General features: G+C 40.9%; 1 long non-coding RNA gene across 2 annotated transcripts in view; it reads right to left on the bottom strand.

The window, feature by feature from the left end:
• Positions 1–27,918, bottom strand: part of LOC129784176 (uncharacterized) — a 52,865-nt gene that overhangs the window by 24,731 nt on the left and 216 nt on the right. The window lies entirely within an intron of this gene.

Below are 27,918 nucleotides of genomic sequence, written 5' to 3' on the forward strand. Positions count from 1 at the left end.
TCAAGGGCTACGAGTCAAACCAGTGCCTGAGTCCAGAAGCACAGAAGGGTCCGATCACGTCTTTCTTCTCACTATGCGGGGAAGGATCTGCACTCCTAATTGCAGATCACCTCAGTGGGAGGTGATGATGCCAGAGCCAGTGTGAATATCAGTCTGTAAAGGATTGTTGAAGGTCTATCCAACACCACACACAACCGGTGAAGTCAAAGAAATGCTGTGAGGCACCTCCCCCCACTCTGAAAGTGAGGCAAATGTTGTTCTTTAACTCCCTGTACTAAGACAGCATGGGTCTATTCATCAGCCACGGGGAGCCTAGTCTGTATTTAGGAAATGGTATTTATAATGCAGTACTATACTTGATGTCAGTTCCCAGAGGACAGCCTGTGCTATCTCTGTTGCTCTAGTGGAAGTGAACAGCTGCTTTCTAGATTTCCCAAAGCCCTGGTGCAAAATAAATCCTTCTCTCTCCACTTAATTTTAAAGAGCAACGATGGCTAGACAGGGAATATATGTGCGAGAGGGGCAAAATCAAGGAATGAATTGTTTTATATCATTTTGCTTTTGAATTATCTGTAAAGTTATCATTTAAATGACAAAATTAACAAAACTAAAAGTACCATCACGGGTGCAAGAAAGTAACTGCCATAAGGTACAAATATTACCTTCCCCTCCCCAAGCTACATTCACCCTTCCCTACTCCACAAAGTCTCTACTAACATGAAGGGAAAGAAAAATTAACCTGTAAAATGAAACATATTTCATCCAAGGAAAAGAAAGAAACTGAGAGCAAACAGTAGGTAGATTTGCTTCAGTTCCTGTAAGGTAGCCTTCACAGGACTAAGTTCAAAACTGAATTGTTGTTTCCATTTCACTTCTTATTTTTAACAGGTTTATACAGCTCTGCTGACTAATATACTGTATGCTGAAATCCAGTTTACAAAGCAGGAGAGCTAATTTTTTAATCTGAAGAGGTCACAATACTGGTCTCAGGGTTACCTTACATTGTTTTCATTTCTGACCATGTGGGACTTTAAAATGTGTTTTTTTAAAAGTTGAGACATCTTTACGTTCTTCCATTAAGCAAGCTGGAGGGGGGCAGCTCCTTGACTTTTTCATCCCCTTACTACTTGTTCTACATGCTTTTAAGCTTTCCTTAGAGTCCTCTTTTTGAGCACATACCCAGAGTAGAAAGAGGTGTTGGTACCCAAGCTGAGACACTCTGGGGAAGACGGCAAGAGCAAGCATGCTTTCTTGTGTCCTTATTTATGGGGAGATGATTTCTAATGTATTTCAGTGTTTACACCACTCATCTACCTTCTCAGTCACCAATGAATGCTTCAACGCACACAAGCTTATACTTATGGTGCTGCCCTTTACGTTCAGTTTATTCATGGATGACACGTCTGATAGAAATTTGCCTGATGCATGAACTTCACCTGAAGTTTAGCAGCACGCTGCTGTATCTCCAAATGCAATTACAGTTCACTGGAGTAATGTCTCATCTCTGATTTCCTAACTAGAAAGAAGACAAAGTAAATAAATAGTAACATGTATACTTTCTATATACCCACTCTGCTATCTCAGGTATGTGTCTGTATTTATACACATGCACGCAGAGACATAGAACTCATATGCACGAACTGCAGATTATATGTATTCACATACAAATCAATTTAATGTCCTCTCTTCTTTAATCAATTATCCATGATAATCCATTGTATTCCCCCAGGTACTTAGTCATCAAAGCCACTTTAAACCTCTTCTTGAAGATCAAATGGCTCTTTAATCCATTTATTTACAGTTTACTGAGTTATAGAAAATTAATCAGGATCATAAGCTTGCTACTGCAGCAAGCCTCTTCTGAAGCTTGCTATCATTACAAACAGTAATTCTCAGAGAGGGAATGGGATGGGGAAAGAAAAGAACAAATCTCCTGACGTCTGTCCCTCCCATCAGCCACCGTCAGTGACTGCCTCTCTCTGATCCTTGTTTGATCAAACTGTACTCCATCAAATCCATTTAAATGAATTAGCACTACTAAGGTAACAGAAGAACTAATTAGTCTCAAACTTTGTAGTTAAGTTCTTCATATAGTGTCTTCTGGTGTCTAGCAGGCTGAGCTAGAGGTTTCCTTCTGAAGTTTGTTGGGCACAGTAATGCGTATGTGAGAAAGGGTGTGAATTACACAAGAGAGACCACATTTCTTTGAATCCTGCTAAAGTTTCTCTTTATTGTTCCATGTCTTCATCCAAATATTCCCTTCCTTACACACAGTTCTGTATACTAGGCAGCCTTCCAACAAATATTTAATGGCCAGCTTTGTAGATATTATTAATACTGAACCGGTAATATTGTTCATTGACTAGACAAGGTTCCACAAATTTGGGGCCTGACAGTAATTATTACACACTCACATGTAAGCCATGGATATTCACGCCAGATCTTTTCTACAGCAGTAGACTCAGCCAGCAAAAGTGGTACACAGTGAGTACCTGAATGAATTTATTAATTCTACAAAACCCTATAATATTATTAATAGTTATGTTCACATATGCATGAAAACACAGATAAAACCACCCCTGAAATGCTACCACTGCTTTTAGAAATTTCAGGAGCAGAAAGAAATAACAAAATATAGCTGTTACAACAAGGAAGTGAACAAAAGTGCCATTACTAACTGGCTTTGGTGGAGGTGTTGAAGTAGATCCAATGCTGTTTCACAAAATAGAATTGACTGTGTTGGGAGGGGAACCAACTTCCCATTCTTACTTTCCCCACAAATTCAGTAGCAGAAATTACCAAGACTTCAGTTTTCCCTCTCCTCCAAAGAAGATACTACAATCATGACCTACATTTTCCAAATGTATATGGCACAATAAAATAAACATACTAAAGCTTTTCTGATATTGTAATCAATCCTTGTGAGCAGATAATACATAAACCTTTTCTTCATCAGAAAAAAATCAGTTATTATGTCACCCCAAACAGAAAATATTCACGTCACTCTTCTTTTTTTTTTTTTTTTTACATGCTACCTCCAAACAACTTCACAAGTGACGTCTTCATTTCCAGTTATTTCTTTGGTTAAGTGATAATCTCATTAGACTAGAATGTTTCATAGGGTATCAATCCCCTCCTGCCATATAACATCTATTTACTTTATTTCTATTACACCAAATAATCGGTACTAATTGCTGAAAATCTGCAATCTGTCTGCTCCTAAGAACAGTGTTTCCAAACTACAGCTAATTCCCAGCCAAGTTACGTGCTAAAATATACTTCTGTGGGTTGTTTGTTTGTTTGTTTTTAATTACACACTTTCACAAATAAGCTGGGTCATGACAGACCAAAATTCTTTATATTAAAATCTGTACTGATAAATAAATGCTATTTAAGTCTAGACTGCTTGGTATTCATTTAGTAGAATTATTGAATGAAGGCACTTGGACCAAATCAATAGGATGATGTCAGAAGAAGAAAATTAAAATAGATCCTCCTAATTTGATGTGACAATTTCTCCTGGCTCTCTGTCAAGAAAAAATGTACCAACTTGTGTTCTTGTAAGTCTGGGCATCTATTCTTTCACATATTTCAGTCTGCTGCTAGAAAGGTGCTATCAAAGCACGTGGCACCTGCATCAGAAAGCCTAATTCTGCTTTTCCTTGCACTGATGTAAATCTTCAGTAATAAAGTTAACTCCACATAAAAAGCTGCATAGGGGAAAAGAAAAGTCAAGCCTAGTCAATATAACTTCAATATCTTATCCTTTTTTTTTTCCTGATTACTGTCCTACTTTCTAATCACCTTAATCATCTCCCAAAGCACTGATTAGGTAAGGCAGTCAGGTAAAGACACAAAAGAGCCCTTGTGAAGGATTCAGGCCACTGTCACAGTTTCCTTGATTGTACTCACCTTCAGCACGGAGAGAACAGCCTGTGAATCCTGTGTCTGGTATCAGCCTGCCAGGGACTTGCTCCTAGAGAACATCTGCAGTTTCTTCTTCCACTCTCCCTATTTCCAGGATTCATTGCTAAACTGCTGTCTAAAGCTGTATTTCATTTGCATGGCAAGGGTTTGGTAGCAGAGGGGCTACAGGGAGGGCTTCTGTGAGAAGATGCCAGAAGCTTCCCCTATGTCCAATGGAGCCAATGCCAACTGGCTCCAAGACGGACCCTCTGCTGGCCAAGGCCGAGCCCATCAGCGATGGTGGCAGCACCTCTATGACAGCATATTTAAGAAGACGGGGGGGGGGAACTGCATGATAGAAACTGCAGCTGGAGAGACAAGTGAGAATATGTGAGAGAAACAACTCTTCAGACACCAAGATCAGTGAGGAAGGAAGGGCAGGAGGTGCTCCAGGTGCCAGAGCAGAGGTTCCCCTGCAGCCCACAGAGGCTAACAGTGGAGCAGATATCCACCTGCAGCCCATGGAGGAGATCTCCACCTGCAGCCCTTGGAGGACCCTACACCAGAGCAGGTGGATGCCCAAAGGAGGCTGTGACCCACGGGCAGCCTGCGCTGGATCAGGCTCCTGGCAGGACCTGTAGCCCACAGAGAGAGGAGCCCAGGCTGGAGCCAGTTTGCTGGCAGGACTCATGACCACCTGAGAGACCTGCTCTGGAGCAGATTGTGAAGGACTGAGGCCTGTGGGAAAGACTCACATTGGAGAAATTCATGAAGAACTGTCTCCCATGGGAGGGACCCCATGCTGGAACAGGGAAAGAGTGTGAGGAGCCTCCCCCTGAGGAGGAAGGAGTGCCAGAGACAGCATGTGACTGACTGACCACAGCCCCATTCCCCGTCTCCCTGCGCTGCTGGAGGGGAGGATGTAGAGAATTCAGGAGTGAAGTTGAGCCTGGGGAGAAGGGAGGGGTAAGGGGAAAGTGTTTTAAGATCTGGTTTTATTTCTCATTATTGTACTCTGATTTGATTGGTAATAACTTAAACTAATTTTTGCCCAGGTTCATTCTGTTTTGCCTGTGACAGTGATTGGTGAGTGATCTCTCCTTGTCCTCATCTTGACTTACAAGCTTTTCATTATATTTGCTCTCCCCTGTCCAGCTGAGCAGGGGAGTGATAGAGTGGCTTTAGAGGGCACCTGGCATCCAACCTGGGCCAATCCACCACAAAAGCTCAAGGTCCCTATCAGTACTAACAAATGTTTTGGGCAGAAAGCTAGGCAGGCTTCAAAATTCTTCATAAATGTACAATAAATAGGAACAGGATGGAAATCTTATGAATTGGAGGATACGGATAATTTCAAAGGGGGAATTAGATGTATTTTCCAAATATGTACAATGTCAAGTGTGACGTCCAGATCATGCTGACTAACCTCCTATCCTTCATATCCTAAAGGATCTCAACACAGGGTCTCATAAAGCCCTCATTAATGCACTGCATAAGCATTTTTCAGCAGAGCATCATACAGCTCTGCTGTATGTAGTTCGTTCTTCTTTTTGCCTAAAGTGAGATCTGTGTGATAGGAAAATAATGCAGCACTTCTCAAGCAATGAAGTTCTACCAAAATATGGAGATGTGATTCTCCAGGCTCCTCAATGTAATGCATTGCTGCGTAAGATAAAATCTTGGGGCATATACATTCCTCTCTCTCCTCCCGGAAACCTAGAGGAATCCGAAACGAATCATACATTTCCCAGTGACCAAAAGATGGCAGTGTTTCAGAGCGTTGCACATAGCTACGTATGGCTTTGGCTAGTCTTACATGTCCTCATAATCATAAAGAATCAGCTGAATTGTGATACTGCGATTCAATCGTAGGGAAATAAAATGGTTCTAAGCCATTGCATTACAAGGTGACCCACAAAAACACAGTAACCAACTGCAAAAACTATTAAAGTGTTCTGAATATTCTTCAAGACTAGCAAGCCAAAGCCACGTCCGAAGTTAGCTATATGCTTGTAGGGGTGTGGTGGGTGACTGTGCACGCACGCTAAACTTCAGATCAGAAAGACTGTAAGGGCTCAGCCTGCTGCACGGTAACCAAACACAGGGAGGGAAAATCATGCATATGTCTGTGAAAGTGCTGCAATTTGCTTTCAGCTGTGAAACCACCTGCAATCTAGCAGCTGCATCTTTTTAGTCTGTATCAGCATCATTGTAACATGGAGATGAGACATCATTACGAAAGTACACTACCATTCCCCATCTGTTAATAAGAAAAACTTGTTTCCACCTTCAGCATTTGTAGTGCTACCATATTTATGGAGAAGTCTGTATCCCTCAAATGACTGCAGAGACTTGCGATTTCATTAGCCCTATTTTAATTGGCCTGTCACAGGTAGATTTCAAAGTTTTGGGAACTTACAGTGTGTTTCAGCACACTGTGCTACCCCCAGTCTCCTATAGATGTACCAGCACACCAAACAGGTCTTGAATAATGCAGACCTACACAAAGGAGCGACAGAACTCTTGCAGAGGCTTTCCTCATCGTCCTGTGCAATTGCCTAATTCTATTTCTGACTTCAGAAGGAAGCAGAGCCTCTGTGTTCTGTCTGTATTCATTTCACAGCTTCTCTGTTCTACATCAGTTTTCACTGATTCCATCATTCAGATTTCCTTTGCTTTTCATTGTTTTATATGGCTGTATACTGTCGGCACCTTTTCTGGGTCCACTCCTCATGCACAGCTAGGCCCTCTTAGCAGCCCTCGAATCTCCCACCCCAGTCTTGTACTGGCCATTTAGTTTTCAGTTCTTTCTCCTGTATTTTCTGCAGGTTAAAAGCTCTCACTATTCCATTTAATCATCTAGTTTCTGAGGATTTTATCTTACATTCATCGACTTTCCTCATTCTACAGCCACCAGTTCATGCAAAACACTCCTCTCAAACATGCTAATTGCTGTGTTTCCTGAAATGTCTGCAGTCTCTCATACCCCACAAGGTTTCCACATACAGTATTTACTCACTGGAATCTTCCTCAGATGTAATCTTCCCAATTAACTTTTTTTCTGGTAATTTTACAGAATAAAGTGGTTCTGGGGGTGAACTGGGGTTTTGCGGGAGAAAGAGAATTTGTCTGTAAGACCCAAGGTCATCTGTTACTGACATAGGAAGACTTAACAGGAAGGAGGCACGCAACTGGAAGAAGAGCAAAAAGATTACATAGTTAAAGAAATGGAAAGTCAACCTGAAGAACAGTATCCAAACTGTCTCTGCTGCTGGATTTCCTTTTGATACTACTGGCTTTAATCTTCAGGTCTCAGTCTGCAGTCAGTAAAAAATGGAAAATATTATCTATCCCTTCTACTTAAAAGATGCTGTGACCTCTTTAGTATTTGAAAGCAAGAAGGTTATTCCAGCACAGGCACCTTAGAAAAACCCAAGACAAAATTATGAGAGTATAGAACCCATATTCATGGAAGAGTGGAAAAAATATTTTAAAAGATACTTGGTGAATGAGCACCAAGCGTCCCATGTGCTGAGTGAGACAGGAGGCCTGTGGAAAAACCATGACCAAATAGTACACAAAAGGCATATTACATGGAAAGGAACCAAATTAAAGCTTCAGCTAGGCATGAATTCCAGCATTTGTTTCTGGGTACTTGGCTTTGCAACTTTCATATTATCTTTTTAAAACAATTTCATGCCATTTACCTTCCCTCATCTCTCAGAGATTATGGATGCTTTTATCCCAGAGATGTGCTTGCGTTCACAGAAAATGAGTGTCCAGTGAATTCAATGCAGAATTTAAGGTGTTGGAAAAATAAAAATAGATAACAATAAAACAATTATTTATTTTCCTCCTGCAAGAAAGCCACAGCCAGAGCTCTTTGAGATTAAAGAGTGGCTGGAGTGAATAGCCAAAATATTGAACAAGATTTGCAGGGGTTAAAATTCTGTTGGAGGACAAGAAAGTTATAAAAAAAGTTATCGCCTGCTTCAAAGTGGCTTTATATTCCTGGGATAGCTGTGCTGTCCTCATTAGTTCTGCAATAGTACAATGCTACAGGAGAGGATGGAAAATGGCAAATCACCTTTGAGAGCCTGGGAACAGGTACATAAATATACAAAGCTGCCTCTTCACAGCTGCCTAAGAGGTAAAACCTCTGTGAAAAAGATTAGATGAAGTGGAACAGCTCCCTTCCAACTATCCATGAACGCCATCCAGAGAAGGACGGGAGAAGCTATTGCTGATGTCTCAGGCTCGTCTTTGCTGGACCGTAGTGCCCCAAAACAAACATTTTCATTTCATTTATCAGCTTGAAAGGGCATTGGGAAGGGGAAATTCCCTAATAACTTGGCATCAAAGAATGATAAAAAGCCTGAAATGAAATTACATAGAATTACAGCATAGGCACTGGGAATGGACACAGTCCCAGCAGACCCAGCACCTTTTCAGAGCGGTCCACTCTGTACCACTTCCTTCAGACAGTTCACTGGGGCTAGTGCTTCCCCACTGGGTTCTCTAGAGCTCAGCCAACTTCCTCCCAGAGAAGTATGAATACCAGAGACCAGACTGTTACTTCTCATACCAGTAGAAAATCAGCAATGATTCTGACCCACAGATTCCAGAGATTAAATGCAAAACTAATGTTAGGAAAAACTATTTACTCACATAAAATTATGGTCCATCCAAGCATTTCTCAGCATCAGCAAGGTCTCCAGTAATCAAGTTTGTCATTAGTGTTTATGCTACTGTAACCACCACCCTTATCTGAACACCAGATACATCTAATACATGTTTTTGAGGTAATCACATTCGGGGGGGGGGGAGGGGGGGGACAGCAGTAAGGATAAAGCACAAATCTCAGAAAATCAAAACTGAGCCACTGCCTCAATATCAAGAATTTTGGATTAAACATGAAGTGCTCACATCCCAATTCTTCTTTCACTCCTTGGATGATACTTTAAAATCTATAATGCCACGTAAGAACATCCAAAGCAGAAAGACAGAAAAATCAATTTTTATGTGAGGAACAACAGTTAGCAATTGTGCTTTCCTTCCTGGGAACCAATACCTAACTTTGCTATAATAATTTCTCCCATTCTATATCTCCTTCTATCAGTGTTTACATGACATAACATTTCTTACATATCTGCTGTGCCACAATACCTATAATTGTATTCAACACATTATTTTTGCATGTAGTGCTTTATGTAGTATATACATCACCTCATAAAATATTGGACGATAGAATAAAACAATGCTGAACTGTTAAGCATTTCTTTTCTGCAACACCTCCCACATAAGGCACATGTAAAGGGCCATGCTGGAAGTGAAGCTGCTCATCTTTTCTTTCGCATTATCCCAGTAGGAAAAAAAACCCCTGATTTTTCTGTTACCCTACCCTCTCCCTCAGTGATCTGTTATACTCATACTTCCACAATACCACAGGCGATCGCTTGCTGTAAATGTTCACCTCTGGAGACCCCTGAATTAGCTGGGTTAGCTTCTGAACAGATCCCCTCAATGGATGGCGGACACTAATGGGCTCTCTTCTCTCTTACTCATCCTTATGGCCCCAGCCCCTTCCACTTTTGAGCCATGAACCTACACCATGAATACCCAAAGTTACAGAGGGAATCCTGAGAATAGGCAATGCAGAGCTACACCTGGATGCAGTAATAGCACCCATCAGGGCTGGCACTGCAGAGGGTCATTAGGTCTTCAACCAGGTCCTGCCTCCACGCACTTTTAAATCTGTTCACTTAATCCAAAAAACTCTTTCAGCTTTTATTTACCCTCGGAAGAGAAGCATGGAATTTTCACCCGTAGGCACCCTCATTTCTGATTCCAAAACACTCCCAGTATTTTTCAAGGCTACACACATGGTGAGTCAAACACCACAGAACGTTTCCTTTCTCTCTTGACAAAAGTTATTAACGCATTCTCTCATTTTTACCTTCATTGTGACCTTTTTCCTTGTTTCTCATCTTCCACCTCTATACAACCTTTTTGATGCTCTTTGCCATCTTCCCAAACCATGATGCAACATTGCACAGGAACCCAAAGGCACTGCCAGAATGGTGTCTCTCCAAGAAGCTGGTTTTCAGGATCACCACCGCCCTCCTGCCAGACATGCGATTCCTGTTAGCATCAGTGCAAGCTCTGTTGTAAAGTGACTGCAGCCCACAGCTCACAAGCTCTTCACCAGCCTGGGGAAGTTCTGGTGATTTTACACTGCAATTTTATTTAGTTTGTTGGGAGTGCAGATTTATTTCACTCATTTGTCTTTTAATAAGAATGGACTGTTTTTCCAGATTTTTTTTTTGTTTTTATACAGTCAAAAATATAACTCTCTGATAAGTCTGAGCTAAGACACCACAGACACACATTTTCTAAATGACACAGCAGGATCACAAGAGTCAGAATAGTCCACTGAGCCACTGCAATTGCAAGGCTGTGGAAAAGGAGGATGATGTCATTTCTCAGTTGAATACATAATACCTGATTGAGCTATAGCATCTGTCTAGGAAAAACACCTCTGATAGACTGCAAAATACACATCAGACACTGTTTATACTTAAATGCATTGAATAAAGTACATAAAAAATAACCAGGATTTCTTTAAAAATCAGCTATTTATAACTGTGCAAGGTGCACCACTTGCTAATAGCCCATGGGTATGTACATTCTTGGAATATAGTTTTCATTCAAGTAAATACGGTAATTTTCTCATTTCAGCCTTCAGTATCACTTAGACTCTCGGCTTAAAAACAAGAACAGACCCTTCCAGAAAGCTGAATGGGGTCCTCCTGGGGTCATCTAACTGGAACAGTATTATTCTAGCAGCCAGCCAGCTGTTGTAAGAAAATCATTGACTTCTAATGACTTCTTACCATAGTAATCCCACAGTGATTCGAGGCATAAAAAATATTCAGCAAATGCTAAGAAAGAGGAAAAGTAGCACTAACTGTTAAGTAAACATTAAAGAAAGTAAGCTCACAAACAAAGAACTGAAGGGCAATGACTTAATCCATAGAATGTCAGGAGATATTGTTTCAGGAGGATGAAAAGAGTGCTGCATCCAGATAGGTATTGATTTCCAGGGACCTGCAGTTCCCCTGCACTATTTAAAGTCATGTATCTGTGCTCAGGAAGTTCCTTTGCAAATCCTGTGTTCCTTACTTCAACTGCCATGAAGGTCCCAAAGGGGCTAAACTTTAAGCCAGGTTGTATATACTCCAGGATGTATCAACACTGTCTTTGAGATTCAGGAAAGGGACTAGAAAAAAAAGATGTGCCCCTGAAAGAGCATTTCAGAGGCTCCACATCATGAAGAGAGGACTGAATTCAGCTTGAAGACAACAGCTCTACTACAGAATTTAAACACTAGGTCCAAAGAACACAATCTGGTCACCATCCACTAGGGAGGCTCAGCCAGACCATAATAATATTCATAGGCAGCAGATCATAGAAAATCCTCTCTTTGATGAGAGATGATGAAAGGACATGCAGAAATTTCTAGCTGAATTATGCCTGAAGTAAAAAATAGAGACAAGGAAGATAAGGCAATGGAGCCTGAGATTATGAATCAAAGGCCTGGAGTTCGCATGGCTTTGGCACTGTGTCACTGTAAAGAATATTTTCAAGTCACTCTATATTAATTTGACTCCATTTCCCCTAAATCTTAAAGAGTAAATATAAAATACAAACCATCAAAGCCAGATGTATTGTCTCTTTTTTCAAAGACAGAGTAATGGAATATAGTAATACGGTTATTGTTTACAATGCAAATTTGAAATAGATTTGCAATGTTTTATAGGTAGTTGATATTCCCCCAGACTGGAGAGCTCCCAAGCATGCACACCGTTGGAGTTGCAGACTCAAGGGAGAGAAGACCTTTCTCACCCTGCAGAGATCACCTTTACAGTATTCGTGGTCTGAGTGTCCTCTTAACAATCTCTTTTTACAACTACTTTTTTCTGTTATTCAGAAATAAATATTAAATAGTCACTGCATATAAATTTTGGCAAGTGGCACAATAAATGAAAGTACAGTGTCATGCCCCCTTGTCAGAACAATGCATGCCTTACACAGTTGAAGCACTGGGCTGTGGGTGGGGAACAGGAAATCTCATGGCCACAGCTAACAAACAATTCCATGCAGATTCTCATGCTGTAATAAAAGCACTTGATGAGATGCCTTGATCCATAAAGAGCAGAGTCATTAGGAGGAAAAGCAGGTGACATTGCCTCTGTATTTCCGGCACTTCATATTAATCCCAGAGGAATATATGCAGTTCTTTTGGCCAGTTTTCCTGAAAGATGTTGAAAAATGGGTGAGAAAAATAAAACATACTAAAAAAAAAAAATCTGAGAGCAGGGACAAAGGCAATGAGTGCAATGCCTTTAACACAAATACAGAAGTAATTGCAATGGTGCAGAAGAGGCATCCTAAACAGAAAACACTGGCAATCCCTTAAAAGAGAAAAGGCAGAATACTGACCAGTAGCTGAAGACAAATTTAAATGAGAAATTAGGTTCAAGATTTGTTGTTGGTTTTCTTATTATAGTGATGGTAAATAACCACTTTATTTTTCCCACAAAGACTATGCATGTCAGCTATCTTCAAAGGTCATCAAAAGAATTAGCCAGAGCCAGGACAACTCTGTTGCAGAGGAGAGGTGGGTGTTGCAATGACTTTCTGCAGTCTCACCCCATCTGGCAGATGTGGTTGGTACTTGGTGGCCTACATTCTATTACATCAGTAGAAATGATACATAATGACATGACATGTTGTAAGCTGTCATAATAAATGGACATGTCATGTGATGGGACATTACAATCTCAAAATATCTATTCATATCTGTAATCTTCCAAGATGGTTGATGGAGAAAAGTTCAGAGCAGACATCTAGGAGTCAAGAAACAACGAAGAAATAAGAACATTGTTTTACCACAGAGTGTTTAATACATCTCTCTGCATTAAAACACCCAAAACTAAGAAAGCGTGTAGAAACACAACAGAAGTGTATGATGCTGGCTGAAAGCATGTCTCTTTACTGTTTGGGCAAATTCCTCAGATGACAATAATTTGAAATTCTTCTTATCTTTTTGAATGAAGTATCAGAAAAAGCCAAGGAAGTAGAGTGACACAAGAGAGCCCTTGTAACACTGGACACAAAAGAAAACAAATCAGGCTGCAGTGGCCTCCATGTCTTTATGATCTGAGGATCCAGAAAGTCCTTCTCCAGACCCGAAGTTTTCTCACAGAATGCCTGGAGACTGCTCCTCAACTTCAGTTCACAAGTCACTTGCAGGGTTCAGCTGCTTCATTTGCCATGTTGTATCAAGTGTTCATTGCCCCCCTTTGAGGCAGATTTGAAGACAAGGAGCAAGAAGACAGAAAGAGAAGAGATTAAAAAGTTTGTGTTCACTCAAGCATTCATGCTTCCACCCAAGAGCAAGTATGTTGAGCCCTGCAATTAGCAAACATCTCTGAAACCCTCTGACAAAGGGTATTTTCCCCATCTTACTGTACTGCTATTCAGAGCAGAGTTTCACGGTTCTCAAGGCAAGAGATGACCACTACATTCCCTCCTGTATTGAAGCAGCAGCACCTGAACCAACGCTAAATATTGTAGCTAGAAGGATGTTCTTCAGTCCACAATGTTACTGTGAAAGCACAAGTAAAGCCAAAGTGCTCCTTGTGCTTGAGATTTCTACAAGATGACCCTGTCAGTTTAAGTATGTGGGGGAAAGATTAAAACTCCCAAGTTCTCAGCCCATCTGACACAGAGAAATTATGTCTTGCTCAAAACCCAGGGATCAATGTGACCCCAAGTAGGTAAGCAAGTCACACCAGCCAGATGGCTTAGGAAAAGCATGCTTTGTGTCAACCCATTCAACCTTCCAAATGCTTCAGGAGGAGCGGAAAAAACTAGGACAGAGTTGGTTGGCTGTACACTGAGAAAACAGAAATCCTTCCTGACCAGTGCAAGGGAACAGCTGCTATCCTGAAACGTAAACTATGGTTCAAATCAGTCTCAAAGAAAGAGAGCTGCAGGAGAGCTGCAGATATGAGGATTATGTTGAAGATAATGCAGACAACACTTTGTTCTCACCCAAGAAGAAAAGGATAAATATGGGAGATCTGCAAACTGCTACATCAACCAGAACCTCTGCATTGAGCCATTCCAGTGTTTTTCCCAAATATGTTGAGTAGCTTGATAATTATAACTTTTTCCTCAGAAATTAATTCTTGTTTAAAAAAGCAACAAAAAATACCCGTCAAAACAAAACAACCAAAAAAGCTAGCAAAAATAACCAACCATAATTTCACTTTGAAAAATTATTAAAAATAGTGAATCTACTGCTTCTCATGGCAGCCTTTTTCTAAAGCTCACAGCTAAGCAATTGCCTTTTACTTCAAGATAAAACTTATCTAATTTCATCTTTGGATCTTTTTACACCTTTGTTAGCAATGTTGTAATGCTCTCCTACCCTGAGATGAGCTATTTCCCATCAATATCTACTTACGCCTGTGATAAGATCACTTTCAACTTCGATTAATGGAGAAGCTACTGCTGCTCTCAGTTATTCTTGCATTTTACTGCAAAACCAATTGATTTTTTACCACACCACTAAAACAAGAAATACAACAAAAAAACCTGTTTCAGATCCAGTCAAAACAGATATTTTCGAGACAATCACAAGCATCAACACATTTTACTTACCATTTTGTTTAATCTAAGAAAACTTTCTGGTGCAATTTTTTGTGTTATTTAACCATTGCAATGTTTTTCTGGAGGTTCTTGTTTGTTTTTAAGACAGTGTCTAAAGCTATGCTGCTCTCAAACAAAAAAGATTCATAGGCTTGTGTTGAAATGTTGAACAAATGTTTCACTATTTCCAGAATACTGAATTCCAGAATGATGAAAAGGTTTTTGTTTTTGTTTTTTAATTTTAAAATTTCCCCTTGCTCTGCATTTTTCAAAACAATGGGGATGTGGAAGAATCACTACAGGGAATTTGTCAACTTTCCCAAATTTCCTCTTTCTCCCTTTAAATGTAATTTTTCCAAAAATGGTCTGATCAGTGTCCTCACTCTCCTTGTAGATAATAAGGAATTTTTAACACATCTACACTGTCTGACTGGAATATCATAAATAATCCTGGCACCACCCACTAAGAAAGTATGAGTGCAAAATATCAATTAGCTGGCTCATAAAGACAGCATTGGCCATCCTGGCACTGAATGTGGGAAAAACAGTATGTGCTCATGTAATCAAAAGCTGGATCACAAAGACCATGCACAAAGGGATTGAGTTAAGCCTCCACAGGCAAATACCTTAATTCTGTCATTTATAAACTCAACTGGCATTTCCTGAACACTTGACTTTGTAATCTGAATAGCATTAATTAATTTAGGGGTTGTATGTAACTAATGATGACTAATATGACAGACCAGTAATCATCTACCTATCATGGTGTGAAAGACAGATGCTTAGATAGCCAAGTTTTTGACATAATTTCATCTTAATAACAAATAAAGCAGAGCATGAGTCTGTTCTGAAGCTCACAGGGCTCGTAGTTAATAACATGTTGGATAACAGTCCACATCTTCTAATTTACACAGTAGCACATACCTTATCACCACACTGCCAAACACATAAAGGAGTATAGGTTCCAACCCTTGATGATACCTTACACTCTCCATGGATTCTTATCTTGAACACAGCAACTGCCCCCTAAGAAAGGCCATTGCAGTTTTTCACTGCTGTACCACCCCGTTCAGGGTGCAGCGATTCATTGTCATCATCCACCAGACATGAGGTTAACAGTAGTGGGAGAATGATTTTCTTTTGGTGTGAACACTTTTATTTTTCACTGTTCCCATTATTTTAGCATTTTCTTCTTCTCTCTCTCTCTTTTTTTTGTTTTGTTTTGTTTTGTTTCTCAAATCCCTGTTTAGATGGATCTAAATGTTGCTTTTTTGCTGACTTGGTCATTACTTTGCCCAAGACATTTTTGAAGCTGCCAGCAGTTCCAATCTGTTAACAGTAGCAGCAGAGAAAGGTAAGTAAAAATAATGTCATGCCAATCACTACGGCACAAGAAAGATTATGAGCCCCAGCCAGAGCCTAAAGCAGTAATGGGAAATTGGCCTTAACAGATTTCTTGGACTGCAAAGTAAAAGCCAATATGGCTAGAGAGATTTTCTTAAAGAAGATTATCTTCCAACTCTTCATGTTAACATCCTTAGATAGTAAAAAACAGGGGAAATGAGATGACGGTAACCTTTGGAACATCCTAAGAGGTATGTTAACAAGTACTAAAGACATGCGTAAAATGTAACCTGGTATGTTTCAAACACTGAGAGTCTGGAATTACCATAAAGAACCATGGCAACAACAGGCAATTAATTCACACTTATTCAGATTACCATAGAAACTGGACCAACATGCCAGAAATTATCTATAATTTCTCACTCCAAACATTCAAGCGCAATCTATAATTTCCACAGTAATTGATTGCTTGTAATAACCACAGAAATATTATAAAGTCTCTATGAAACACTATGAATTCGTGACATAATGAAGGCCAAACATAATTTTAAAAGCCTGCACAGCTTTTGCCTGTATTATAGTATACTGCACAGGAGCAAAAAAACTTTTCATCTTCTCACATGGTACTGCAGGAGAAATTAACGCTATTCTGCCAGATGAAAAGGAAAATGCACTTACATCATGACAAATCACAACAAAATCTGCCCAGGCAGAGCAGAGCTGTAGTGCGCAGTGCACAGCCCTCGAAGCATCACCTTGCTCTTTTTTTCAGAAAGTCCCCCTTAGCTCAGAGTTGAGCAGCCATTTTGGTGCTGAGGCTGTTTGTAGATTTTTTCGAGACTACCTATTGTTAAGGAAAAGTAAAAAAAAAAAAAAAAAAGCAAACCACAAACCAAAAAAGAAAGAAAGAGATCTCTGATCCCTAATGATACTATTTTCTTTCAAAATCTATTGCGCTTGCAGGTACCTCAGCAACAAGAATCTCTGAGAATCCGTGCGGTCAGAAGGATTGTCCTTGACTCCTTGTGTATGTTCATAGCTTTTTCAAACCCCTAAATACTGAAAATTCTACTGAAAATATTGTTGACCCTACTGTAAGAAATACATACCTGATTATAACCAGTATGACTAATCCTAACTAAAACATACTTGGGTACTATTTACATGAGTTTTTCAGTAGTTTCAATTAAAGTGTTGCCAGCAAAGCCATTAAAACAGAATTTGAACTGATCAACACTACTAATAAGGGTGAGGATTTACTGATTCAGTGGTGTTCTGAAGGCATCAGACAGTCAGGACTGGAGCAGAAGTGAATGCAAATTATTGACTCAAAGAGCTGTGACAGGGAAGAACAACCCAGAAGAGAAACTGCCTTTTCCGTTTTGACACTACACGAAGACTTAAGGATAACTGCTCTCCCCATGCTAAAATTAATATCTGAACATTTCTCCTCACCATTGCCATCAGCCCACAAGTCCGTTACTTATTTTGCATTACAAATGACATACTTCAAAGCACATGGAAGTCAATGGGAACATTCCCATTAACTCCAATTGCCCTTGAATCAATTCTTCAGAGCCGTTTCACACCAGTTGAGCTTCATAGCTTTTGACTGAGTTACTCCTAATTTACACTGGCAGTAGAGATTTCTGTTGCCGAATGTGAGAAGCCTTGTACATATCTTTTCACACAACAGACAATGAAAAGACAAATAAACAGTTGTTGTCTGTAGGAAAATCAGAAAGGCAATCACCTTGTGCTGAAGATTTCCAAAACATGTTGTGAAAGACTCTTCTGTCTTAAAAATATGGCCAACTTGAAAGGGAAAGATCAGAGTATACCAGTGTCAAGGTTTTGCTGGACAAAGAGTTAGTGATAATTACTGAAAGTCACTGAAAAATTCAGAACTTGGAGCCCTGATTTGGATGAATATCCACTTTCAACCATTTGCATAATTCCTCAGAATTCCCAAGTGTTACCAATCAGGAAGCAAAACTTACAAAATAAGTCTTGTATGCAATGTTTCCACATGCCAATGGCATAATAATTTTTAAAAGACCAATTAGCTCACTCTTTTTTTTTTTTTTTTCTTCTTGGAAAGTCTAAATTTAGGAAGTTCACCGAAATAAAGGATAGAATCCATCTATTTCAAACTCTACTGAACATCAACAAAAAGTTTAGTTATTATTTGTTTAGCAATCCCAGTAGACAATCATACCAAAACAGCCGTGTTGACTGCTGCAATTAGACATCAGGTATCCTCAATTATAGATGAGGCACTGAATGACTTGGTATAAGTCACTTAGTGTGGCTGTCATTATAACATGCATTAGACGATGCAAGTATATTGTAAATCATTTGTCACTGATTCTTGAAAAGCACTAATTCCTGGCTGAAATCACTAGAGAGTGATAGAGCACTGTACTTTTCATTGTACTTGAATGAGTTTTGGTTTGGGGTTTCCTTTTATTTACCCCACATGATATTTTTCAGGAAACTCAATACTGTCAGGAAGGTAAAAAATTTTCCAGGCTGAAAATGCACCATATAAAATATTTAAAGTGAAATCTGGGCTTGGTGACAGTTATAAAGTTAATCTAGCTCTGCTTCTCAGCCTTTCCCACCACCTAAGCACATCGCAACCCATAAGATAAACTGCTCTCAAAAAGGCTGTGCAATTTTATAGGTAACTTAAAATTCAAGACCTTCACAAGAACGACCTACACAAAGTACCACCTGTGCCTTCAGCTGTGCAACTTGTGGCACTTTTTACCAGCTGTCAGGTCCATGTGCACACCCCAGGCACACCCAGCCCCTCACAGCCATAGCCGAGAGGCCAGGACACCACAGCATCTGACAGCACGCATCCAGCCCACACAAAGCAGACACAGACATTGTGGCCACCTGGGCTTCCTCCTGACAAGGCAGCTGAGATTCATGGCCCTCCTCTCCAGCAACTACAAGTGCCTATTCCCTGTTCTGAAAGGGACCTTGTCAGAAAGAAGCAAGGCTGATGAAATATTTAGACACTAGATTAGCAGTGGTGTGGTTGTAAGGCAGCTGAGGAGCAGATGCTCAGTATGGACAAATTATCACAGCCTAGCGAAATTTTTGACCCTCTGGCAGGGGTCAAATAAGGACCTGCTCCCAAAACTTAAGATTCAGAGACCAGTATGGTATAAACACACCTGATTTTATACTCAAGTGTTTCCACTGCAGCTGTCAGAGTATTATTGGTTTCAGTTTGATGTGCTGATGTCCTGAAACACCTAAGCAGAACTACTTTACACATGCTTTCCACTAACATATACAAGTTGAATAAGTATTCTGCTGACTTAGTGCCAGGTCCTGGATGAAGCTGGTAATTAAGAAAGACCATCACTCCTACTGAAAAGGCCTAATGTCATCTCCAGAAGAGGGCAGTGCTGGCTTAAACTAGCAGGACACGGGTCCCTGAAAGCCTTGGCTGCAAAGGGCAGTAAATGTCTTAAAGCAAAAACTCCCAGTTAGAATATTGCAAAGATGCATAAAAAGTACCACAATACAGAGGAACAGCCAGCAGAGCAATTCTGAGTGAGACACCGACTTTTGAAACATTTATCAACGTTCATTTTTGTCTTGAGATTTGGGCAGAAGCCGGATCTGTTTCTCACAGCCTTTCTGTCTTTCGAAAGCCCTAGATGGGTTAGATGAATTGCTATTTCTAGGAAAAGGAAAATGATTGATAGTGGTTGTTATCTCTCGTTTGATCTTGTAGAGCTCAATCTGCCCGTTCATTTTATCAGAGGCATAAGGAAGGGCTTCATGCTCAGAGTGACCCAGATATTACTCCCCCAGAGACACAGAGAAACTTGTAGGAAGGAGCTCTTCATTCAGATGCTCCTCTTACCTGGGTAACTCACATGTAAAACAAGCAAAGAAACTGCACGTGTATAAAATTGACATTGCTTACAGAACTGAGGCCCCGGGACTAAGAACTGTAAAAGGACTGTTCACTTTCAAACAACAGAAAGAGAAATGATTTATGGGAATGGCACAGAAGTAACCTCCTACAAGGGTAAATAACAGACTTAACGGTTAGCCTGCCCTTAGCAGATCCTCTGGCTTTCCTGACAGCCACCTGTCCTCATTCAGCAGAACCAATAGGCTTGTGAGGAGCTGTATGTGCTCTGCGCATCCTGAGAAGAGGCAGCCAAAGGATGGAGGTGTCTGGCCACATGCAAGGCTGAGATGATGGGTTCATACCCTGGATGGCCCAGGCTGTTGTTGGCGTCCTTGGCTGTGAGCGATTCCCAAATAATGCATGGTCCTGTGGGTAAAGCAAACTCAGAAAACACTTTAAGAGAATGGAGTGATTCAAGCCCCAGCCAGAGCTGAAATTCATGTGAAATAGAGAGATAGGAGGCTGCTGCCAAGGATTTAAACAGAGCTTCGTTATGTATCAGCAAGAAATGGGTGCCAGCAAAGCGGAGGGCAATCAGAAGATAGCTTTGTCTCTGACAAGCTCCATTCCTGACAGGCTTTGACTCTGATCATTTGACATTTTAAAGAGCTTTTAGTTATTTCAGGTACAGGGGGTTATGAAATGTAATTATAGGAGCTGGAAGAGGCCTGCACACCAGATAAAAACTTGGCAGAGACGCTTTCATGCAAGAGGCAGGGAAATCGAAAGCTTTGTGCACATTTTAATGCAAAGAACAGGAGCACTTTTCAGGTCGTGCTTATGCCTCTGGACCAAGCACAAGGAAGCAGATTTCTGGAGGAGTTGTAAAAACACAGGAACTCAACCCAGAGCACAGCTGAGCTTCGGAAATGTGAACAATGGCTTCACACTGTGAACATGATAGAAATAACAAGATACTACTCAAAACAAAACTGAAAAACAAAGGCCACACAAAGCTCGATGTCAGGGCTCTGCGGAGGCTGGTGGCTCCCTGGGGCCAGGCACCAGGAGGGTTGGGGGCTCCCTGGGTGGGTCATGGCAGGGCCTAGCAGCCACAGCCCATCCCACCAGCACCTCCAGGAGCCGGGATGCGCGGGCAGGGGGGTTATGAGCCCTGTGCACCTCCCTGGGGATGGGCCAAGGCTGGGCTGGGACATGGGCCTGCAGGTGGGGGAGCAGGGTCAGGCCCTGTGACAGGAACCAGAGTCAGGCAGAGCAAGGCGCCCTCAGGGCCCTGACACTTTGTGAAAACACGCAAAATTCAAGAAAATGAGAAGCTCTACAACACACAAAGCTACTACCCTCAGAGTTAACAAAAAGCACAACCTAAGACAAGGACCAGAACTTGAGGGGGAAAAAAATATTAACTACAACAGCTCATAAACGTACTGGATGTGTGTCGAGCATGGGTAAGAAGGCTGGTAGCATGGAAAAGTGGGCTACTGCTACCTAGTGAAATGCTCTTCACAAAGCAATTGCAGAGTAACAGGAGATTAACAGCAGTAACAGAAGCTGTCCTTTTAGAAAGAAAAGGCTTATTTACTTGTTTCAAATTTTGGCACACCCACAAGAAAACAGAGCGTCAGAAAACTGGCCTGATCTGCTGTGTTAAAACTTTGAAGGGAATGAACTAGTTAAGAGAAAACAGTAGCCTGCTATTGAGACGGTGGTAGCAGGGGGAATAAATGTTCTCTTCTAACTCTAACATCACTGGGAAAACAAGAACAGTCTTGTGTCGGCATGACTACACTTTCCATTTCAAGCATTAAGAAATAGGCGCAGGACTGATAGAAAGTGAGCCCTCATCCAGCATCACTGCTCATTTTTTTTATGTAGTGAAAGTCAGTGCTACCAGGTACTGTGGACTCCCACACAGTACCCCTCTCCAGCTCCTGACATCAACAGGAGCAAAAGCTATTAGCAATTTGTAGTCTACCATTAAATGACTGAGCCTAAGCCAACAAATAAAGCTTCTATTTTTTTTTCCCACCAGCTGCACTGTTGGCTGACTCCTAGGAATTTTTGAGTTTTGCCCCTTATAAATATAAAGCACTAGGTATCTGAAAGGCCTTCAGGTATCAGAAAGGTATCTTCATTGCCTTCAAAATGCTTTATAATATCTAGTACTTCAGCATGGTTCCCCAAAAGAGGACCTAGGTATTCCTCAACTCCTTCACGTTAATGGTGTTCAGAAGCAGGCCTGTGACTAGCACTTGCAGGGCATTTTCCTTTGAAGGAAACAGGGGAACATGTACTTCCACAGAGTATGGATCAGTCTCATATAGAGGAAAACACAGGTAAAGGAGAGGGAGCGGAAAGAAGAGGAATTTATAAAAGGGACAGTAAAGGGACTTAGTGTCTTCAGTCTATCAAGAAGATGATAATAACGCTGCCCCTATCCCAGATTCCACTGCAAACTCTTACTGTTTTTATAATTACACTTGCCTTTAAAATTATTTTTCCTCCTTCATTGTTATGGGAAAAATCCACATAAGCAACAAGAGAATAATTTGACAGTACATCAGGGAAAGAGTAAAATTATTCCATGCAAAAGTGCTTTGAAATACACAAAAGGAATGTAATAAAAGAATTGCAATCTCTTGGATAATCTGCAACATTAATAGACACAGTCATGCAGACAGAAGTGTGATTAGTTTTTTTTTTATTCTGGCACCATGCATCAGAATATTTGAGATTATCTCCTTAATCCACATACAAAACACTGTTTTCATGAAAATGATCTATTACCTAACTTTTTTCTTTCTCTTTTTACCTTATCATATTCCTTCTTTACTTACAGGCTAGGCATTCTATTTGTTCTTTATAGAGACAAACTAATTGAGCTAACAACTGAAATCTCTGCACATGCAACACAGCTGGGGTGTTATATCTGATTTAATTCAATCAATTCAAGACAGTTTCTTAGAAGAAAAAAAATGTATCTGGAATTCTTTAATGACAATTTTACAGTACTGGCATCACACCATAAGGGTGAACTTCATCTGGATCCTGACTGATTCTGAGGGCAGGGCAGTGCTACAAAGCTACAGCCAAAAGCAGGCTTTTCTAAATTGGCTCTTGGAAAACATCACCTATGCTTCATCTGGACTTCCAGCTTTCAAGAACTGGAGAGAGGTGGATATATGCTGTGGATTTACAAATGAAGCGGTCTAAATCCATTTATTCTGCTACTAAAACTAGTAAGAAGGCAACCAGTGATATGCAGTAGTCACAAGCAAGCAGGCTTTATCATTTCAAAGTGGAGGTTGACTGACAGAGGAAATATGTTGCTGGATAATTCACTAGGGCATGATTAATGCAAGACCTTCAGTAGATTTACCATGTGACAGACCCTGATGGGAAGAAGCAGTGGGTGGGAAGGGGTATATTGAATACAGTGAAGAAAAAGAGGAAATGCAGCATAGCACTAGCCAGGATTCACCCTCTTTGATTTCATTTTAGAAACAGTTGGACATAAAAATCCCAAGTCAGAGCCCTGTGTAGCAACCAGTCAGCTAGTCTGTGATGATCTGACTCACTTATGTAACAACAATTAAGTTGCTCTCCTAAATTACTTCTGCTGATTAAATGCCATAGTGCAGGTGCTATTCTGATTTACATCCATCATGTGAGGAGTGTGGCTTAATGCAGATGCCGGTGGTATTTACAAATCAGTAGCTGGGAGGGACAGAAAGGCAGCAGAACCTCAGCAGTCAATAGCTGGACTGCTTTAGTCACAGAGGATACACTCAGACCAGATGACCCTTTTGAAGAATCTCCTTTTACTGAGCGGGGAAATCCCCACACCAGTGAAGATAAATGGCTGACACAGGGCCAAGCAATCTGTGGTTACTTCTTCCATCTTTTGTCTCGCTTGCACAAGTACCATCAGCACCCAGCACTACAAGGGGTATAACAACTGAACTCATAAAGAGAAGAGGCACCTAAGGGAACCTCAAAGATGCAGAAAAAGCTTTCCACTAACCTTTGCCATGGGCTTTCGTTCTCCTCAGTCAATTCCTCTTGCCACCACCCCTTAAGGAAAGCATCTGAATTATGGTTAGTATTGCAGAAATGTCAGCATAGCTTGTATGTCAGGCATGCTCAGTACTTTTGCCTGCTAGACAGAAGTCAGATCTTGAGTCTGGGGGAACCCCTACAGACAGTGCATGTAACTGCTGCAGAGCAGAAGCAAGTGACAGGACACAGAGAAAGCAGGAGGTTCTGGTTTCAACCTCCTCTATAATTTGGTAGCAGAACCTGTGACAGCTCTTGCTGCATTTAAAATCGGGCTATCTCAATCACTTATAAAACATAAAAGAGGCCAATATAAGCTCTGATGTGAGAATCTCCTACAGTTGGTAGCAGGGAAGATTTCTCAAGGAGGTATCCCTCTGCACTTGCTCTGCTCCTTATAGTTCTTTTCCTGAGAGTCTGCAGCTGGCCACTGCCAGAATTGGTGACACTGACCCACATGGACTTTTCTTCTGATCCAGCATGGCTTCTCCTGACATTCCAGCAAAAAGTGGCTGTGTCCACTGCCCTCCCTACAGTACTGTCTCAGGAGGTATGCTCCTTCTGAAAAGAGAGACTTTGCATTTCACCCAGCTGACAACAAGCTTCATGAAACTGGGACAGTGACTGTGAAAACACTCTACCCTGCCAGACAGACTTGGTCTTTTTTAATATTTTTTTTCATCTTGGCTTTCCATCTGTTACAGTATGCCAGGAAGAGTAAAACAGGTTAAAAGTCAAAGTAAATCACACAAAAGAAAACCAGTCAAAGGTCAAGCCTTCCCCTATAGTCAGGTGTTCTACAGATAAACATGTTGGAGTACAATAAGCCACCCCAACAGCACTGGTTGAGGATCACCAGGTCAAAGAGACAGAGAAGCACCCTCATACCTCTGCAATCATTTTCTTCCACCACTGGCTCATGGCTGATAAAAAGACTAAACACCAAGATGTTAGAAGAGAAAACTTGATCTGACAGTGCAGTTGAGAGAGGATCTTAAATTCCACGCAGAGAATAGCTAGCAACATGCTGAGGTAACCGTTAAGCCCAACACATCAGCATCATACATCGTAACTATCCCAGGGGTGAAAACCACTACAGCAGAAAACATATCGCAGGGGCCCTGAAATTCTGTTTCTTGAGGATATCTATAATGCCACAGTCAGTATTCCTGGGCTGACAAGAGCAATAAAGGTTGGTAGGCTACCCCATTCTTGTCAATAAGAAAAAAACCTAAGACCAGTATGAGCTATATGGATAGATTTATGTCCCCAGCCAAGAGGTGACTGTGAGAAGACTGCTTGGACAGCTGGTCTGGTAATGAGAAAACAACTGACCTGCAAAGATAACGCTCCAATTATCATTCAGTATCTTTTCTTCGATCCTGAATGAGTCATCTGTATTTTCTCAAGTAGCTGTGCTCATTCTATGGTTATAGTCGTATTTTTCTTGTTAATTCCATCTCCCAGCTCATTTTGAATGATTTCTAGTGAGTGGGAAGAGCAAATATAACAAGTAAGCATTTTCAGAGTCTAAATGGCTGCTTCACCTGCAGCTCTCAGCTACAGTCTGCATAGAATAAAAGGTCTGCACCACTCAACCCCAACATCCAGCCTTAATCTTGATATATTACTGAGTTTATCTCTCTTACCTATTGCTCTGACAGAAACTGCTCATATATGAGGAAGAAAATGAGCAGAGCCCTGTTATATTATTTACAAGGTGTCAAAAAGACACACAAAGCTTTTCACACAAATAGAGAAGAAAGTTCCTGCCTTTGAGATTTTAGTCTAATCTTGAAGAGACACTGCCAGTGGTCCCAGTTTCAAATGGGCAGCATCACCATGTGTACAGACTGGTGGTATACACATGTGGAGAGCCCAGAGGTTATTTTACTGACTATCATACAAGGTCTAGTGCTTTCAAATTAGCATTTCCACATGCACATTTGCAGATATCAGCCTACAAACTGCACCTGATAACCCATATAAATAATGGAAGTTCTTTATGAAGAGTGTCTCTGTGCTTGACACAGTTTAAAACATCTTTCACAGCTTTTTAATAGCTTTTTGGTTGGAAGAAATTAAGCTATTTGTGTTGGTCTGTTATATTACTTATTTTCATAGTTACCAATTCAGTACCAATCAATAATGATGCTGTTTTCCAGGGGTTACAATCTCTAAATGATGTTCATTGACCTTACCATGAAAAGACAGAATGGCTTTTTGGCCTCAAAGGGATTAACCTGTGGTGCTCAACATGCAGCCAGCTTTCTGTACAGCCTTAAACTGTACTTAAGCAGTTTCTGAATGCCACTGAATTAATGGGATCAGGAAAAGTATCTGAGGGTGGAAAATTCTGAGAGAAGTACAGCCCAGCTTAAGAAGCCAAGCATCCATGATGTACAAGATGTTCAGATATCAGCTACCAAAATTATTAGAGAAAAGTGGAAGCCCTATGTTACAAGGGGACACCAAGATTGCCTTGTTTAGCCTAGAAAAGAAAAAAGGGAAAAAGGTTGGCAGGTGGCAGTGCTGCTTTTTATGAACACGTGAAACATTGTGAGCATGAGATAGGGAAAAGAACTATTCAAGCCAAAGAGCCAGAGGCTAAAGACAGGTAATAAATAAACTTATCCTGCAAATCAGACCCGGCAGTGCATTCTGATTCGCGACCAGGCTTCTAATGGAAGACAGAAGAAAGAGAGCAGGAAGATCTTAACTACTTTTTAATGGAGATTGATTAGTTTGTGGAAGAGACTGTATGATGCATTTGCACCCCAAAAGTAGGACTTGATGATCTAGGGCAAGAGGGAGTCTCCTATGACCCTACACAGTTTAAGCCACAGGGACTGGGGTAGAATTTGAGCAGTGTGTTATGACACAGAGTTGTAAACCAAAAAACATGCCTGACACAGTAATGACGGCTTGTGATCCAGCATGCACTTAGCCATGAACAAGGGGTTAAATCTTGATACAGCGATACAGCCCTCTGCTCTCCCTTCCACTTGTATCCTGTTCGGAAGAGCTAATGGAGTGGTCAGGAGGTAGGAGTATGCCACTGGGAAGGTCAGGCTCATGGGACTGGGCTGACAAGTGCCAGGGGATTTTCTACTGTAATTTCTATTTCTTGTCAGAAACAGCTGAGCAAAACACCTTGCTGTCAGGCTCTGTGTTTTCCTGCTAAATCACTCCTTCTCATGTCATTGTGAATGGATTCAGGAACTCAGATATACACCTCAGCAGTTTCCCTCTTCACTTAAAACTTATCAGAGAGAGCAGAGGGCTGTACAGATAAGCCAACAATACATCAACATCTAAAGGAAAGATGTACAACAACATGGGCCGAGTCTCTGTAACTCAGTGTGGCCCAGAACAGTAAGCTTAGAAAAAGTTGCTCTCCTCTTTGCACAGAAAGATAAACCCCTAGATTTGTGCTGTTGCTTTTTAAATGCCCCCAGGATAAGTAGCTTGCCACTGTGGACAAGTGGGGGCCAGAGAGATTCCACAGGAGATTGAAAAGTATGTCTCTATTTATAACGTTCAATGAAAAAAGACTGGTTTTCCTAGAGCAAAGCAAGACTAAACTGCTGAGTTTGCTGCAGTGAAGTCAGTCTCTTTTCATCCACAAAGGCTGGACAAATGGGAAAGGTGACTTCTAGCTTTCACACTTAGAGGGTGATCTGTTACCCTTCCCCAATCACTATTACTGTTTAAGGGTGGAACCTGGGGGTTATACTTGTTGTGACCCTTATCTGTTGTATACTGCACTTCAAACCCAGAACAACAGCTGTCTATATTATTTGGCTTCACAAAATCAGACGTAAAAGTTGTTGCCACTATCTCTGCTCTTTGGGATATAGATCATATATTAACAAGGATTAGTGTCTCATTAGCTGGAGCTGATATTTTCCCTACTAGTATTCCAGTCAGATGTTGCCGTGGCATCCTTGTCTTGGTATAAGCAACCAGAGTACCCGGGCTGTTACAAG

Source organism: Falco peregrinus, chromosome 3 (assembly GCF_023634155.1).
Source record: "Falco peregrinus isolate bFalPer1 chromosome 3, bFalPer1.pri, whole genome shotgun sequence".
NCBI lineage: Eukaryota > Metazoa > Chordata > Aves > Falconiformes > Falconidae > Falco > Falco peregrinus.